This window comes from Vombatus ursinus, unplaced genomic scaffold (assembly GCF_900497805.2).
Source record: "Vombatus ursinus unplaced genomic scaffold, bare-nosed wombat genome assembly UNPS02010548.1, whole genome shotgun sequence".
NCBI lineage: Eukaryota > Metazoa > Chordata > Mammalia > Diprotodontia > Vombatidae > Vombatus > Vombatus ursinus.
Window position 1 is genome coordinate 12999472 of NW_020950326.1, and position 19773 is coordinate 13019244.

The following is a 19773-nucleotide window of genomic DNA, read 5'->3' on the forward strand; positions in this document are numbered from 1 at the left end:
CAGATCACCCCTGAACTAAGGGGAAAAAATAATCTAAGTATTTATCTTGATGATGCTTTATTCTAGGAAATCATTTTTAGCAGAATTCTTAGGAATTATGTATCTTGGCTAACAAGACATTCTTGATTAGTCAGTCAATAAACATTTATTGAAGTGCCTACTGTATGCAAGACACTGTGCTAAATTCTGGAGACATAAAAAGAGACAAAAAACACAAAAACAAAAACAAAAAAAAAACAATCCCTGCCCTAATGGAATTTATAACCTAATGGGAGAGACAGCAAGCAAACAAATATGTACAAATAAGCAATATAAGGGATAAATAGGAAGCAAATAAGAGGAGACTGCTGAATTAGAAGGAGTTTGGAAAGGTTTCCTATAGAAGATAGAATTTCGGTTAGGACTTAAAGGAATCCAGGGAAGCCAGTAGAAAGAGACAAAGAGGGGCAGCTAGGTGGTGCGGTGGATAGAGCACTGGCTCTAAAGTCAGGAGGACCTGAGTTCAAATCCGGCCTCAGACCAAACACTTGACACTTACTAGCTGTGTGACCCTGGGCAAGTCATTTAACCTCAATTGCCTAAAAGTAAAAAAAAAAAAAAACCAAAACAAACAGAAAGAGACAAGGAGGGAGAACATTCCAGGAATGGGGAGCCAACAGAAAAAAATGCCTAGAATTGTGTGATGGAGTGTCTTCTTAGTCAAACTACAAGGAGGCCAGTGTCATTGGATCAAAAAGTATATGACAGGTAGTAATGTATACAAAGGCTAGGAAGGTAGAAGGGGGCTAGTTATATAGGGATTTGAATGTCAAGCAGAAGATATTGTATTTGAACCTGGAAGCAACAGGGCATCACTAGAGTTTATTGAGTAGGGAGGGTGACATGGTGGGACTTGCACTTTAGAATAATCATTTTGATCAATGTGAGGCACATATGCTACAACATCTTTATTTTCGTTTTCTTCTCAGAAAGTCTTGGTAAAGTATTTCAGTAAATTTCTCTTCCTTAGAATATAATACACACACTTAAATCTGTCTTTGGTAAAAATTATATCAAACATTTATGTATTACTTTAAGGTTTGCAAAGTATTGTACATGACTGAGTTATCATGTGGGATACTCAAATTGTTATTATGAAGACAAATGATCTTTATAGAAGAAAGGTGAAAGTATTAGAGTTGGGAAAGGTAGTGGGAGAAGGGAAAAGAAAAATCAATTATGAAGCTTCTACTATGTGCTAGTTGCTGTGCTGAGTGTTTTACATTATTATCTCATTTGATTCTCACAACAATCATTTATTATCTCCATTTTATAGTTGAGGAAACTGAGGCAGACAGAAGTTAAATGACTTTCCCAGGGTCACATAGCTAGTAAATATATAGGTTTGCATTTGAATTCAGTTCTTCCCAACTCCAGGCTCTTCACTATTTCCACTCTGCCCCCCATGCTGTCACAGCAGGCTTTACCATCTCCCTCTTAAGGTTCAGGGCTTAAATCTGTACTGCCTCCACCCTTATAGATAGTGGGCATTGTCCTCTGATATACTAATGTAATCTAAGGACCCTTCAGCATTGTTGTCAACCCTTCTGCCCTTTCCACCCTTCCTGAAACCTGTGTGTGTGTGTGTGTGTGTGTGTGTGTGTGTGTGCGTGCTCGTGTCCTGGTGAGCATAAAACATGACAAAAGATCTTTTTTGAAAGAAGGAAAGAAAAAAAAAGATTGTAGGTGTGAGTGTGTGTACCTCTGTGTTTGTGTGTATGTGTGTGTGTGTGTGTGTGTGTGTGTGTGTGAAATTTTCCTCATTCTTCTCTAAAACTGAAATGCAATTATAGCTATTTGAGATATTGAATGCCCCAGAAAGTCAGGCCCTTTATAAATGAAGGCTAGTGAATTCACGAATCATTTCAAGTACGTTCTATTACACTATGCTTTGAAACAATGAATATACAGGAAAGAGAATATAGAAGTGTAGAAAGGGACCCAGGTACATAATTAGAAGAGTTGAGTTTGAATATGACCCTGGTGCTAACTAGCTTTGTGACCATGGGAAAATCACTTAATCTCTTGTGCTCAGTTTCCCTATCTGTAAAATTGGAATAATAATGTATTACCCACCTGACAGGGTTGCTGTTTGGGAAAAGCACTTCATAAATCTTAAGCTGTTATATTAATTTGAATTTATCAGTATGAGTCCTGCTCTAAAGACTTAAACACTGTGACATAATTTTCATGTGTATAAAGTGGGAGATAATAATACTTATACTAAGTACTTCATTAGATTCTGTAAGGAGTATGCTTAATAAGCCATAAATTGCCATATAAATGTATTATTATTGTTATTCTCCAAGTAAACATCGCAATTTTAAATCTATAGGGCAAAGAAATAGTGATGAGTTTTTTCTAAATCACAGTCAATCTATCAATCAGCAATCATGAACAAATTAAGAAAAATCCAGAAATGAAAATATAACTCATTGCAAACCAAATAAATTAATTCTTCTTATCTCTCACATTAAGCTACCCCAATGCAATTTGAAATGTTAAAGCAAATAAGTTTTCAATGTGTAGTGTTGTTTCAGAGTCTCTCCAATGGGACACTTCAAAGCAACAAAAGGGGAAATTTTTCATTAGCCGTAATATCATTCTGCTTTCAGCCTTTGCCATCATACTTTCCAGAATCACATAGTGAAGTGCAACAAAATCAGGAGTCAAAATGTAATGACCAAAACAGCTGGTGAGAAAATCAAGTTAGTCATGGGGGAGAATGGACATGAAGATTCTTAAAAGGCTTCTCCAGTACTATGTCGTATTTTAGCCTCCACAAGCACCCACTGAGGTTGCTTTATAACAAGACAATATGAATATATCCTTTTTAAAAATGAATGGATTATTCTCCTACTTCATTTAACATTTATTAGTCCACCTACCCCTATAGAAAAAAATGACATGCAAAATGAATGTAAATCTATAAAGTCCATGATGGATGCCTGAGCATATATAAGAACATGTAATGATCATTTTTTAAAGTAAAATCTAATGTAAAACCAGGCAATTATGGCAACAAATGCACCCAGAAACAGGAATCATCACTAAATCCTGATAGCATTCAATTAGTTTGGGTTATTAACAAATAAATCACTTTACCCATATGATCTCTCTAATATTCACAGCAGCCTGGTGAGGCAGGTCTGTACTAAGCAGACTAGAATCTGGATTACACTTCATATGGTACAATGAAAAGAGCACTAGACAAGAAGCCAAGAAATCAGACTTCTGGTTTCACTTCTTTTATCAAACTTAGAATACTAGAGATTTCCTTTCTCTGGACCTGTCCCTCCTGCAAGGGGAGTAAGGGAAAGGTTGATTTCTCACTTTCTTTCAACTAAGGGTTTCATTACTTCTAATCATGTGCCTAAAAAGGAAAAAAAAAATCATTCTTATAAAAAGGTTACTAGTCCTGACACTTATAATATATAAATCATTTAATTAATCAATCAGCACGTATTTATTAATCACTTACTATGTACAAAGCATTGTATTTAGTGCAGGACATACAAGGAAAAGAACAGTGCTTGCCCTCAAGGAGCTTACATGCTAATGGGGAAGACAACATCTAAATCAATAGGTATAGTAATATACTTACAGAGTAGATGGAAGGTAACCATCAAGCAGAAAGCTTTTACAGTTGAGTGAATCACAAAAGGTCTACTGTAGAAAGTGGTGTTTGATTTGACTTTGGAAAAATGTGAGGAAATCTCTGAACTGGAGGTGGGGAGGAAGAGTATTCCAGACTTTGGGAACAAAAAGAAACTACTAGAATTTCTAATCATTATGAAGATATAACTCCAAAGATGTCTAGCAACAAATCTTAGTAATCACAGAAACACAATTGGAAATCTCAGGGACCTGTGTGTTTCAATTTAGACATCACCCAACTTTCCTTAAGAACAACTTCCAATAAATTGTCCTAAAAGCATAAGTTGAAGGTGCCATTTGAAGGGGAACCCACCACCTTCTAAGGAAGCCTAAGGTACTAAATAATTGTTAGAAAAATGTTTTCTCACAAGGAACAGCAATCTGCCTCTCTGCAACTTCCATTCCTTGGTTCTAGTTCTAGATTCCTGGGACAAGAAGATCTACTCTTCGACTTTTTCATCCCTTCAAATACTCAATGGAGATAGTAGATTTCCTCACTCCTACTGCTACAAGTCTTTTCTTATCCAGGCTAAAGATGTCTCTCTACCTTTCAAATGTCCCTTCTATAGTATGACAATGAGGTCCTTTACCACACTGTTCAAATGCTAGTTGAAGGAATGAGAACCAAAAACATTAGCCAGGACTTCAAGGCTTGAAAAGCACCTCACAAATATTATTTTATCCTCAAAACAATCCTTGAGGTAGATACTATTATTGTCCCTATTTTATGGATAAGGATAGTGAGGCACATCATCTAAATGATCTGCCAAAGGTCCCATAACTAGTCCATGTCAAAAGTCAGACTTGAAATCAGGTCTCCCTCACCCTAGGCCTAGTATTTTATCCAGAAGAACATTAATTTCCCACCCGTATTAGAATTAAGGAGAGTTAAAGATAGGTAGAATCAAGGATAAGTAGAAGGCTGAAGTGATCAGATTAACTCAAATTTGTAAGAATAAACATGTTCATGAATTTTAACATGTAGGGAAAAATCCCTTTAAAATGGTAATTGATCACATGATAGCTATCATAAAGGACATAAAGTCATATATGACATGAACCCTTCCATCAAAGAGAAGCAATGTGTTAAATGTAAAGGACCCTGGAACAGAAATTGAGCTGTAAAGAATCAAATCACCTTCACTTCACAGTGATGTAGGTTCTAGTCTAGCTATCTGGCTAGGTAGTTATCATTTTTGGTAAGTCACATTATCTCTTTCAAACACAGTTTCCTCTTATTTAAAATAGAATATTTTATTCCATTCAAGCTTTCCAACATGTACACTACTGGACCTAACTAGATGGCACAGGGGTTAAAGCACCAAATCTGGAATTAGGGAAACCAAAGTTCAAATTCAGCCTTAGTCACTTACTATTTTTTGTGACCCTGGGTTAAGTCATTGAATATCTTGTCTGCTTTGGTTTCCCCATTTGTAGGATGGGAACAGTAATAGCACATAACTTTCAGTGTTATTGTGGGGATACAATGAGATATTATTTGTAAAGTTCTTTTCAAATCTCAAAGTCCTATGTTTGCTAATATTAAGTGGGGCACAGCTGACCTTTGGACATTGTGCATTTAATTTTTTTTTAAATTTCAATCGCCAATTATTTAGCTAACAATGCAACAGTATATTTTAATAGAAATTAATAACAACTAAAAATCAAGGAATATGAAAATTAGAAAAGGTAATTATATTAAGTAATTAAGAAATCCTTAATAACTGTCATCAGAGTCCTTTCAGGAGAGTGATATAGGCTATTGCAGGTTGAGGAGTGAGAGGGTGTGGGAAAGGAATTACAGAATGTTCTTTCTAGAACTTTAACTTTTTAGGAGAAGAGAATGATAGCTTGACAGTTGTTGTTTGTCTTTCCTTGTTGAAGAGGATCATGACATCAGGAAGATGATGCCATGACCTGCAAATTAATTGAATTTAAATGAGGTAGGACTGTGCAAAGTCACCAGCCTCACTTTCTCCTCCAGAGCCATCTGGGTCCAGTGGCCAGTTATAGATCAGGACAATTGGAGATGGGCCAGCATACAGTGGGAGATCTAGGCCTTTTTAAGCTAATGTCTTTCCGAGTTCTCACTTTGAGGGAAGCAATGCTCATTCAGTTCAAGACCTGCCTCAGACACTTGACACTTACTAGCTTTGTGACCCTGGCAAAGTCATTTAACCCTGATTACCTTGCCTAAAAAAAAAAGTAAGGAGGGTAGAAGGAAATGAGGGACAGAGAATTTTGAACTCAAAATTTCAAAAAAAAATCAAATGTGAAAAATTATTTTAACATGTAATTGAGGAAAATTAAAATATTATTTTTGAAAGAGTTAATCAGAGAAGAAAGGAATATTTTACAGTAATGAAGCCTCAGCTGAGATAAGACAACAAGAATTTCAGTAGATAAAGGAGAGTTTTTTTTAACTTCCTCCAGCAGTAATTGGCTGGTCAGGATTAGGAGGAAACAAGTTAGATAACAACAGCTAGCATTTATATAGCACTCCAAAGTTTGCAAAGTGGTTTACATATCTTATTTCATTTGACCTTCACCTAAACTGGGAGGTAGGTGCTATCACCATGCATATTTTAGATCTAGGCTGAAAGAGCAACTTACCCAGGTTCAGACTTACCTAGGCTCTAAGACAGCATTCAAACTTATGTCTTCCTTATTCTTGAAGCAATAATCTATCAACCAAGGTTAAGTGAGTAATTCAAAAGCAGCAGCATTGTTCAAATGAATAGTTGATATAAAGCCAATACCAAAGGGAATAGAAATTAAACAGAAGAAGAGTAACGAACTGAAAGAATAAGAAAGAATCCAGGGACTTGTAGTGGTTCAGATAAAGGCAATTAAGTTTCAGGAGGAATGGAGGGTTGAAGAAATGAAAGGCTAGGAAAGCTTAACTAGAGAAGAGAAATTTCATTTTCTGGATCTTGGAAGTGGAGGGTTTTCAAGTGACAATAATATATAATTATAACTAGCTGAAATAGAGTAGGGTTGAAGATTTTGGGAGTTGAGAAAGTTGATGAACTAGTAGACTACAGTGTTAGAAGGATCATAAAAGTAAAGATTGAAATCACCAAGGACAATGGCAAAGATTTGAATAAATAGAAAGATTGAAAATCAAGTGCTGAAGTCATCAAAGAACTTTCAGAAAAAGGAATGGACATCAATAGATTTTATTTTTTTTTACTAATTTATTTTAATTTATCAACAATGACTTCCATAAGCTTTTAAATTTAAAATTTTTCTCCCCCTCCCTCTCTACCTCTCTCCTCAAGACAATGCACAATCTAATATAGGCTATACATATACATTCCTATTAAACATATTTTCACATTAGTGTTGTTGTAAGTAAGAATTAGAATTAACAGGAGGAACCACCAGAAAGAGGAAACAAAACACGACAGAAGAAAAAAAATAGCAAATAGTGTGCTTCGATCTTCATTCAAACTCCATAGTTCTTTCTTTGGATGTGGATAGCATTTTCCATCATGAGGCTTTTGGAGATGTCTTAGACCCTTGTATTGCTGAGAGGGGTTAAGTCTATCAAAGTCAGTCATCACTCAATATGGCTGTTACTGTGTACAACATTCTCCTGGTTCGGCTCACTTCACTCAGCATCAAACCATACAAGTCTTTCCAGGTTTATTTGAAGTCTGCCTGTTCATCATTTCTTATAGCACAATGATATTCCATTATATTCATATAACACATTCACAATTATGATTACTATCTATGTCTTTCTTTCCATCCTTTCCCCACCCTGTTTATGTTTTCCTTTCTCCTTTCTCTTTTTCCCTCCTCACTAATATTTTGCTTTCGACCACCGCCTCCCTCAGTCCCACTGTCCTTCTATTAGTTCCTTCCTTTTTCATTCCCCTTTTTCCTCCTACTACCTATAGGGCATGTTAGATTTCTATGCCTAACTGATTATGTTATTCCCTTCTTGAGCCAAATCTGATGAGAGTAAGGTTCAAACAATGCTCATCTCCCTCCCTTTCTTTCTGCTGTAATAGGTTTTTGTGCCTTTTGATGTAATTTACCCTTGTCTGCCTCCTCCTTTCCTTTTCTCTCAGTACATTTTCTTAGATCAGATTAATTCACTTACTTGGATCCATTTAACCCACTTGACTAGATTTTTTTCATCATTACATCAAATTGAATTTATATCCACCCACTTTATGTATACCCCTTTAACATGGTGTAATAACAATACAGTTCTTAAGAGTTACATGTGTCATCTTCCCTTGTAGGGATGTAAACAGTTTGCCCTTATTAATAACATGTTGTTTCTTTCTGTCCCGTTTACTTTTTTTATGTCTCTCTTGAGTCTTGTATTTGGAGATCAAATTTTCTGTTGAGCTCTGGTCTTTTTATCAGGAAGGTATGGAAGTCCCCTAGTTCATTGAATATCCATCTCCTCTCCTGAAAGATCATATTCATTTTCGCTGGGTAGTTGATCCTTGGTTGTAATCCAAGCTCCTTTTCCTTATGGAATATCATATTCCACACCCCACATCCCATTAATGTAGAAGCTATAAGGTCCTGTGTAATCCTGACTGTGGTTCCATGATATTTAAATTATTTCTTTCTGGCTGCTTGCAGTATTTTCTCTTTGACCTGGTAATCTTGGAATTTGGCTACTATGTTCCTTGGTGTTTTCAATTTGGGATCTCTTTCAGGAGGTGATCAGTGTATTCTTTCTATGGCTATTTTACCCTCTGGTTCTAGGACCTCAGGGCAGTTTTCCTTTATGATTTCCTGAAAGATACCGTCTGGGTTCTTTTTTTTATCATGATTTTCAGATAGACTAATAATTTTTAAATTGTCTCTCTTGTATCTATTTTCCAGGTCAGTTGTTTTACCAATGAGGTATTTTATATTTTCATCTATTTTTTTCATTCTTTTTTTTTTGACTGATTCTTGCTCTCTCATAGAGTCATTAACTTCCATTTGCTCAATTCTAATTTTTAACAAATTGTTTTCTTCTATTAGATTTTGTACTTCCTTCTGCATTTGGCCAATTGTATTTTTGGGGGGACTTGTTTTCTTGCAGTGTACTTTTTTTCTAGTTGGGCAATTGTATTTTTTAGGGACTTGTTTTCTTCAGTGTACTTTTTTTTTTCCAGTTGACCAATTGTATTTAAGAACTTTTTTTCTACAGTTAATTTTTGTCCTCCCTTTTTCAAGTTCTTGACTCTCTCTTTCATACCTCTCATTTCTTTTCACATTTTTTTTTACCTCTTTCATTTTACTTTTAAAATTCTTCTTGAGCTCTTCTAAGAAGGACTTTTGGGTTTCAGACCAGTTTATATTCCCTTTTGAGGTTCCAGATATGGGTTTGTTGACAATGTTGTCCTCTTCAGAATTTCTGCCTTGATCTTTACTCTTCCCATAATGAGAATCTATCGTGCATTTCTTTTTGCTCATGGTGTTTGCTTATTTGCCAGCCTTTAAAGAGATTGGGCTCTCCTGTTGGGGAGCAAAGGGCATTGACTCAAGCTTTTGTGTTGGGAGCCTAGGGCCTGGTCAATGACTTTGTGTGCTGGGGCCTCCAATGTTGGCAGTTGGAGGCTGTAGGATTCTGGCAGCTTACCTGGTGTTGGGCTGGAATCAACAACACTGGAACTCTAGGGGTAGGATTGGGTAGTGTGACTCCTAGAGATTTCCTGCTCACCCAGGGCTTTTCTTCCTTTTGCTTTCTTCAGCTCCTTTCAGATGGATGTTGTAGGGTCTTAATCCACCTGGGGACCCTTGGAGCACTGCTTACCTTAGTTTTACTGAGGCACTGGGAGAGCTGGTTGCTGTAGAATGCCAGGGCACCTGGTGGTTTTCTGAGCTGGTTTCCACTAGTTCCCCTACCCTCAATGAAGCACTTAGGGTCCAGGTATTGATGTTTGCCTGCTCTACCACCTGGGCTTCAGGATTTCCTTCTGGTATGCTGAGGTGGGGCTTTCCACTAGCTTGCTGGAATGCCTCCCGTTCTGTACTGCTCCCCTTTCCCCATAGTAAGAGGGGCCTTTCCAGTTAATTCCTCAAGCTACCTGGGCTACTGGACTGATGCACCCCATCTTTCTTCTGGTTCAATTGCTTCCGAGTTTTTCTTAGGGCGATATTTTCTGGGCTTTCAGGGTTTAATAAGGGAGGGTAAGAGAGACTCACCTCTTATTCTGCCATCTTGGCTCCTGGAAGTGGAAGTCTCCAATAGATTTTATAAATTAGAATATGGGCAAAGCAAAATTCAAAGAAGGAGGAGTTGATGAGTGATGATGGAAGGGAAAGGGTCCTGGAAATGGCACATTTCCTAGTCTATATAGGAATGACTCAATTTATTAAGCAGTTATTATTAAGTATTTATTATGTACAAAGCACTCTTTTAAATGTTGAGGTTATAAATAGAAACAGCAAGATAAGTCCCTAATAAGAAGGACCTCACTTGGGGAAGATAACATATAAAATAAATTTCAGTCACATAATGGATACAAAAATCCAGAAGTCCTAAGGACAGGCAATGTTTAGTTTAGCAAGGACTAGGATTCCTTTGATTACATTAGTAGTTCATTACATTACTGATTACATTAGTATGCCAGAGATATGCAGGGGAAGAAGCAGTGCACAGCTAATCCTTGGAGGAACTTTAGAGGCAGTAGCAGGGAGGACAATGAAGCTTGTTGGTCCTCCATCTCACTGGAATAATAAGGTTATTCACATCCATTTCATTCATCTAAGCCATGTGAGAAGTCCAACAACCCAGATAAGTTCTGGAATTGGAGAAGATGCCTGGGGGAAATACAAGGGAGAAAATGCAAGTAAACATGTGATAAATACAAAATGACTAACATTAAGCACTAACATTAAGTTCTATATGAATTAATGGTTTCTGGAAATTCTTTTGGCTAGTGGGGAGTAGGGTCAGGGAAAGATTTATAGGAGAGGTAGACATTGACCTATGCTTACTTTTATATTTCAGTGGATCCATGGCCTCATCCATGTAGGTACAATGCAGATTGTAAACCATCTACATCTTTTCATTGAATGGGATTCTTGTCTAGCTCCTTCCATAATGTTTCAACAGAGAAGCTATCCAATATGCTATAGGCATTCTCTCAGTTTCTCTCTCTCTTTCTCTCTCCATCTCTCTTTGTCTCTGTCTCTACACAGAAATACACCAGACATGTATGCAAAAATGCTTAAAAGTATTGCTAAATATATAAGTGGCTACTGAAGAAGATGGATGTTAAGAAATGAGGGGTGACAGGTAGACAACCCAAGCATTGCACTGGCATTAGAAATACATACACACATATATAGAGTCATTACATATATTATACGTATAGATATTTCTGATGTCAATGCAATGCCTCAATTTTCTATCTGCTATTCCTCATTCCTTGAAACTCATCTCCTTGAGCAACTACATATATGATATTTTGTGCATTATTTTTGCTCATGCTAAAAGGATTAAGCTTATATAAACCCACATGGACTCCCCATCTTGTTCTCTTGGTGACCTACAGTTTTAATCCCTCAGGGTATCATGGTGTTTCATATTTGATAATCATATAATATCACCTGAAGAATAAGGTTTTTGAGAAAATGGAATTTTGCGTTAGAGAGCATTTGTGATCTTTGAAAACCATTGAGAGTTTCCCCAATATTTTTAAATTATATTTTTAAACATTTTGGTATGGGAATAATTTTTCATGTGGATTATACAGTTCCCTTTAATTTTAAACAAAGATTACCATTTCAATTCAGTGTAACATACATTTGTTAAGCTCCAACTAACTTATTTTTGATGAGTCAGTATAATCATTATGAACCCCAATTAGTTTGACCCAATAATAAACATTCCAACATGGTACCAATTTTTCAGTCCTGGTGTGGGCTTTCAATTTTTCTTTCCTCTCTATTCCCTTGCATTCATGCAGTTAGCTATCACTTTGTGTTGCTCTAAGTAAACTTATCTTTAGAAAAAAAAAATCTCAGGGCAGCTAGGTGGCTCAGTGGATAGAGCACCAGTCCTGAAGTCAGTAGGACCTGAGTTCAAATTCGGCCTCAGACCAATCACTTGACACGTACTAGCTGTGTGACCTTGGGCAAGTCACTTAACCCCAACTGCCTCACCAAAAAAAAGGCTCCCCTTTTGCATTCTACTGTAAGTGTGGAATCCAGGTCTGTGTAAGATCTGTATAAAAGTAAATGGAATCTGAATAAGTGTCTGAGGGTTCCTGCTTTACTCATTGAATTTTGTGACCACTTATTCTCAGATCTTATTAGCTTCCATGGATTTAATTATCATCCCTAAGCAGAAGACTCCCAAATCTAACCTTCATGTTTGTCCAACATTGCCCAAAGCTACTTTTCTGCTAGATATCTTCACCTCACTACTCCATAGGCATTTCAAAGTGAATGTGTTAAGAAAAAAACTCATTCTCTTTCTTCATAAATTTGGCTTTTCTCCAATCTTTGCTATTTCTGTTGGGATTATCATCATCCTTCTAGTTACCCAGGTACACAGTCTGATATTCATCATTGACCCTTTTCTTTTCATCCTGCACCCATGTCAGCTCTGTTTTAAAATCTAGTCTATTCCACCTCCATCTCATTTTATACATCTGCTTCTTTCTATCTATTCAAGAAGTCACTATGATAATTCAGGCCTTTGTCAGCTCTTTCTTTGAACAACCTTCACATTCCTTCCTAACCCCTCTCTCCTGGCTTACTGCAACAGTTCCATTACTCAAGTCTCTCCCCACTAAAACCCATCTAAGACACTGCCAAAGTAACTTTCCTTAAAGCCAGATCAAGTCATGTGACTTCTTTACTAGATCAGCCCCAGTGACTCCCTCTTTCATCTAAAATAAAATGGAAACTCTACTTTTTAACTTTTAAGCCTTACCAATCTTGCCCCAACCTGTCTTTGTAGCCTCATTATATGTTATTTACTTTACTGAACTTTGTGACCCAACCAAATTGGCCTTCTCTTTATTTCTCACATTCAACTCTATCTCCCCTCTTTTTGACTTTGTATGGTCTATCCCACATGCCTGGAATGCATTTCCTCTGTATAGCTACCCCATAGAATCTCCATCTTTGTGAGAGCCTCCCTCTTTATGAAATACCTCGAGCACCATCTTCTACATGAGGCTTTTACTAATTCCTCCAAATGCTAGTGCCCTCCCTCCAAAACCACTTTGCATTTAACTACTTTGTTTATATTTATATTTATTCAGTTTGTATTTATGCTGCATATGTTTTTACATGTACTTTATTATCCTTCCCATTAGAATATAAGCTCTTTGTGAACTGAGGTTGTTTCATTCTTCATTTGCATCCCTAGTGCCTAGCAGAGATCCTGGCGCAGAAAAGCCAATTATTAAAATAGTAATTTATCCATCTACCCAGTAATATAATATGCTAATAAAACTTTAATACCTCCTTTTCCTATAATAATTCTTTTCTGTGACCCTCTCCCAGACCACTAAGCCTATATTACTTTACATATCACTAGAAAGTAGCTTGAGACATATCCACATTTGAAAATGTGTAAATGGAGGCACTCAAAGTCATCCAGCAAACAAAGGGTAAAATCAGAACTCTTGTTTGCCATCTTTCTCTGACTTCTAAAGGATGGATTCCCCTGGTTGCCAAGCAATCTTCCCTGTAAAACACAGCAGTCGCATACTGGGTCTGCAGTATCACTCCTTTTAAAGTCAGTCAGTAATACATAGTCTATCCCTAGAAGAAAATCAGTGCCTTATTTATTTATTTATTTATTTAAAAATATGTTCATTGGGTTGGTTTCATAAATACACATTGCCACATCTCATTTTCATGAAGATCCCATGGGTATAGCAGTCATCCCACATTAGTGAAACACTTCGGTGCCAGAAAAACAATATAACTCAAGAGACTCAATATAAAATTATTATTATTTTAAGTGTTATTACTTTTATAGCTACATGAATGTGTGTGGTGCTTTGCAGTGAATTAAGCACAAGACAGTAAGTAACTATGCATGACATATCTGAACTAAAGAGCTTATATTTTAAAGACTCCAATAGCCTTGGAGAGCTATCATTTAAAAGTGAAAATGAAGGGGCAGGTAGGTGGTACAGTGGACAAAGCACCGGCCCTGAAGTCAGGAGGACCTGAGTTCGAATCTGGCCTCAGACCAAACACTTGACACTTACTAGCTGTGTGACCCCGGGCAAGTCAGTTAACCCCAATCGCCTAAAAAAATAAAAGTGAGAATGATATGGGCATTTCTAAGGTGCCAAAGAAAGGGAATCATAATGGAACTCTGCTGAGTATGAATGAAGCCAAAACCCATGGAATGGGCTAATACAGTTTCAAATCAATGTAACGGAAGTAGCCAAATTGTTTAAAATTTTTAAACAATGGCAAAAATACCAAGCTGTCAAAATTAAAAATCAGATTGACCTTCAAAGTTGCTGATTTAGGACTAGCTCTGGAAAAGTTGTGAAGTCAATGGTTTGCTTAATTTTCAGGAAGAACACTGGTAAATTATAAAGCATCCAGGAGAGAGTGATGTGGTTGGAGAAAGACACTGAGATTATGGCATACAAGAATCATATGATCATATATTTAAATCAGGAAGGGACTTCAAAAGCAATCTATTCTACTCCCTCTTTTTGTAGATGAGGAAAGTAAGGTTCATTAAAATAGGGTAAGGTACTTTTTTCACAGTCACACAAGTAGTAAGTAACATGGATGGGATTTGAATTCAGGTCCTGTCTCCAAATCTATCACACTTTTCACTGCACCATGAGAAGTAAAAGAAATTAGGCATTTTTTAGCTTGAACAAGAGGAAATATGAAGATAAGAGTAGGTGACAATACTATTCTTAACACTATTCTACATTACAGACAAATAAATTCAGTTAGTTTCTGAATTGGACATTTCATCTGCCTCCATTAATTTCCTCACTTCTACTTCTTTGAATTCCAATTTTGCTCTAAGGCTCAGTTTGGATTACCCCACTTCCAAAGAACCTTCCAAGATTCTCCAGGTGGTTAGTATCTCTCTGCCTCCTCTCATTACATTATATGCACTTGTTTGGGGACTTCTTTTATTCTCAAAGTTTGCTGTAAAGTCCTTGAAGCCAAGGGTTGATTTTTTTTTAGTTACCCCTCTCCATCAAGCATAATGTCTTGGAAGACAGTCCCAGCATTTTTTTTGAAAGAAGTGAAGTAAAGAAAAAAGGCCCAAAGGTTACTTTTTTTTGTTTGTTTGTTTGTTTGTTTTTTTTTTTTTGGTGAAGCAATTGGGGTTAAGTGATTTGCCCAGAGTCACACAGCTAGGAAGTATTATGTGTCTGAGGTCAAATTTGAACTCAAGTCCTCCTGACTCCAGGGCTGGTGCTCTATCCACTGTACCACCTAGCTGTGGAAAAAAACATTTTAATTGACAGATGAGATCAGAAGGCATGTTACAAAAGACTGAAAAAAAGAATGAGAGGAAAAGAAATGGTAGAAATGAGTGTTGTCAGTTTTTCCAAGAAATTTGGCTGGGAAAGGGAGAAAGGATCTAAGAGAGAAGCTTGCAGGATCAGTAGCATTGAATAATCAAAGAAACTTAGGATAATAAAAGGCAAATGCAGAGAAGGAGTACATTCCAAGGATGTGTAAAATTTGGGGCAGAAGATTGGAAGTCATATATGGAAGACTCTAAGAAAATCAGTAACCAAAGTTGAATAAATTGGCAATAATCTTGGAAAGGTAGTCTGGATGAGGGTATGGAAGGGTTTTAAATGCCTAACAGAGGAGTATCTATTTGTAAGAGGCAGACACTGGAATTCACTGCGCAATGGTGTGAGGTGAACAGATTTGTTCTTTAAGGATATCACTTCAGGGGCAGCTAGATGACACAGTGGATAGAGCACTGGCCCTGGATTCAGAAGGACCTAGATTCAAATCTGTCCTCAGACACATAACACTTACTAGCTGTGTGACCTGGGCAAGTCACTTACCCCCATTGCCCACCCCCAAAAAACCCCCAAAAAACAAAAACAAAAACAAACAAACAAACAAAAGAAGAAGATCACTTGAATAGAGGAGTAGAGGACAGATTAGAAAGGGAGAAGATTTGAGGCATGGAAACCTATTAGGAGGTTATTGCAACAGTCCAAGAAAGTAGCAATGATGGCCTGCACAAGGGAGGTAATTACGTGTGTGTGGGATGGGGGAAAGGGATCAAATTTGTGGAGTATTGTAGAGGTAAAACCAACCAGTGTGTAGGTGAAAATGAATGGGGTGGAGTGATACTCTCTCATCTACCCTGAGAATGATGATAGCACTTGCTGGGACTAGATGTTCCCTTTCTACTCCCACTATATTCATTATACTCTCTTCTCACTGCCCTGGGTTCTATTAACACAGAATGATTTCTCTGCACTTTCTTGGAGGTTGGTTGTGGGAGACAGAGAGAGAGAGAGAGAGGGAGAGAGAGAAGAATAACTATCCTGATCAAGCAACAAAGGTGACTGACTTGCTTTATAGCCAAAGGACAAAAACAAATAATAGGTAGCATTTTTTTAATCTGTTTTGAGAAATTTAATGAATCAAAAATTATTTTTCTCTCATATTGTTTTTGAGTTCCCAGTAATGATACATATCTGTGGACAAGTCATTGGAGCCTTCCTACTCAACCCAGGCACTCTCCTATTTTACAACTGTCTACTTATAAATATTGAAATGCATGCCTCTGAGGTAGTTATGATAAGTTTATAGCTACAGAAATTCAGCTTTAAAGAAGAAGTAAACCAGGAATTATGAACAAACTTAAAGAATAGAAAATTGAGTTAATTATTTCCTTCAAGTTAACATAAGAGATGTGTGTGTGTGTGTGTGTGTGTGTGTGTGTGTGTGTGTGTGTGTGTGCATGTGCAGGGGCATTTTGAGGTTGCTGGTGTTAAGGTACTTCATTTTATTTCTCAAATATTCCATAGAAAAAAATTCTATAAGTCTTAGTTTGTTCCAGACACAGTCTTCCTCAAGGTCTAGATGGGTGACAAAAGAAACAGAGGCACATAATCAGAAGCTGGTCATCTACCCAGCCTTTAGTCCAACAAGCTTTCTTGCCTTCATTTTTTGCCACACTCTCACATGAAGTATCTCTTGTCACTCATCCTCAACTGTAAGTGAAAACAACTTTTGGGAGGAGAAAGGGAGGGTGCTATAGTGACTTTCAAATCAGACTCCTGTCCTGAGCCTCTTTGGCTCAGATCACAGTTCCTGGATGAACCTGTATTCTATCTTGCCTACTCCCTCTCCTGCCCTTTTGCATTTCCTTTTGGTTCCTCTTTCTTTTACTACTATTGCCACTTTTTCTTTCCCGCTTTCCGTGCCACCATCTTTCTCCTCCTAAATTAACTAAAGATTGAATTTCTCTTTAGCAAGAGGGACTCACAACTGATGTTTTCCCTCTTCAAGAAAGGCTTGTACATAATGATGTAGCATAGCCTAGTCAGATGGTCAGGATTAGGAATCACCAGCCTTTCAGTCCCTCTGATCTTTCTACCTGGAGAAGAGACACTCCCAAATTTGATGAAGACCTAGGTAGTGGTTATGATCCAATTTCAGGTCATCTTTAGGAATTATAATCCCATCTGAGGAGACATGGTTGAACTGATGGAAATATTATTCTCCTCTAATGAAAGAATTGCTATTATTGAAGCTGCTAACCAGCAATATCTAATAGAAGAAGATGGGGAGCTGCCCTTGTAGGCCTCCCAAATTGGCCACTATAAGACCTATAGTAGAACCCCAACAATTCTGTTAATTATGCCAGGTTACTTCACTCTATAGTTTTGTTTGTTTGTTTGTTTGTTTTTTGTGCTAGGCAATGGGGTTAAGTGACTTTCCCAGGGTCACACAGTTAATGAGTGTTATATGTCTGAGGCCAGATTTGAACTCAGGTCCTCCTGACTCCAGAGCCAGTGCTCTATCCACTGCACCACCTTGCTGCCTCAACACACTGCAGTTTTTAATTAGAGGCATGGAGGCTTGTGCCATCTGCTCTGAAAATTGAAGAAATTCCAAGAGACAATTCAAGAAGAAAATGAAATTTCTAACTATTTTTATGACAGATTATGTAATAATGTTGTAGAGGTCCTCAGACAAAACCTCAGTGTTCCAAAATTATCTTATTACATAGCATCCATTGGTCCCCTTTCTGTTGTGCACGCCTTTCCCCTCATGTCCAAATCCCCTCTAAATTTATTGGGGTGAGGCCTCCTCTATAAACTTAGGGATATCATTTCCTGTTCTGCCAAGGAATCTCATCTTTGCAATTCTCTGAGGACTCCCACATTGGTTCAAAATGTCCAAGAGATCTCTCATGATAATCCAAGTATTTCATCAGACCTTCCTGATTCTCTATGAGCAACTTTATCCTCAGATGTAGGATTGTTAAAATCTGCTGTCTCCATCAGCATCAAGACTAAGGGAGGTCCTCTATTATGCATTCCTCAATATCCTTTGTCCAAGGAGGCCATTGAAAGTATTTATACCCATTATTGACTCTGAGGAATTAAGGTATTATTGTTCCATGTAAATCTCTTTGTAATACTCCTGTTAAGAAAACTAAGCTAGGTCAAGATAGCAAACTTGTTTATAGCTGTGTACAAGATTTATGCACTTATCAGTGCTCATATTATATCCAGTTATATCCAATAATGTCCAACCCTACTACCATAATTTCTTCAATTCCCTGGCAGGCTACCTGTTTTGCCATGATAGATCTTCACCCAGCTTTTCTTAGCATTCCAATTCACTGAGACACTCAGGGTCTGTTTGCCTTCACCTTGAAGAATACACAGTGAATATGGATTCATTTACCTCAAGGGCACATAGAAAATCCTGTCCTGTTTTCTCAAATATGACAGCAAGATCCAGCTTTCATCACTTTCAAGGACTTGTATGTAATCCAGTACATCGGGGACCTCCTACTAGCAGTACCCAGGGTTGAGGTTTGTCAAGATGACAGTTGTTACCTTCTTCTTCAAGTTCATCATAAGGGCCACAAAGTCACTAAACCAAAAGTTCAGTGGTGTCTTCCACAGGCAAAGTATCTTGATTTCATTTCATCTGCTGGTACCTGCTCTGTTTCCCTTAAGTGTGTTCAGATCTCACAGAAGATGTCTATGCCCGCAAATAAAAAATAACTATACGTCATCCTTAGAATAGCTGAATATCATGGACAGTAGATTCCATGCTTTAATGAGATCACTAAACCCCTTATTTATCTGACTAAAGACTTCCAGGACCTTTGTAGCTTGACCAGCAATACCTTTCTACCCTTGCAGATCTCCCAAAGGTCTTGTTGTCAGCCCCTGCATTGGGGTTCCCAAACAACAGTAAGCCCTTCACTCTCTTTGTACATTAATGAAGGAGAGTGACTTCTGGTGTCCTGACTCACACATTTGAACCTGCTTCACATACAGTGGCTTGTTACTCTGTTCAGCTTGATGCTATGGCTACTGGTATTCTGCCTTGCCTATGGGCAGTGCGACACTACTGTTCTTTTGGTGTTCCTGGATGCCTCCTTTATGTGTATTGTGCCCAGGAGACTGAAGCCCTCTTACTTCAAAATCAAACTCAGGTTTTTTCTTGACAATACACTTTCCAAATATGAAGTGATCTTGCTGACAAAAGAGAATGTCATTTTCAAGCAATGTGCCATCCTCAGTCCTGCCATATAGCCCCCCAGTTTTCCAGTGTTATGGAGCCATTGCATTGCTGTACCTCTGTAGAAGACATGACTGAAAAACCCCATTATGATCTGTCTGACACTCATTGCAAAATCTTGATTACTATTATTTTTTTTTTTGTAAAAGGATGGGTCTTCTTTTATGAGATGGTCTTCATTATACTGGTGCTGCTATGGTCTCTAACCATGACATCACTGGGTCAATCTCTCTGCTCTCTAACTCTCTGCACTCTAGCCGTCTAACAAGCAACTGAGTTTGTGGGCCTTATTTAGGCATGCTACTTTGCCAATGGAAAAAGTGCCATAATCTATATTCACCTGTGGCATGCATTTGGTGT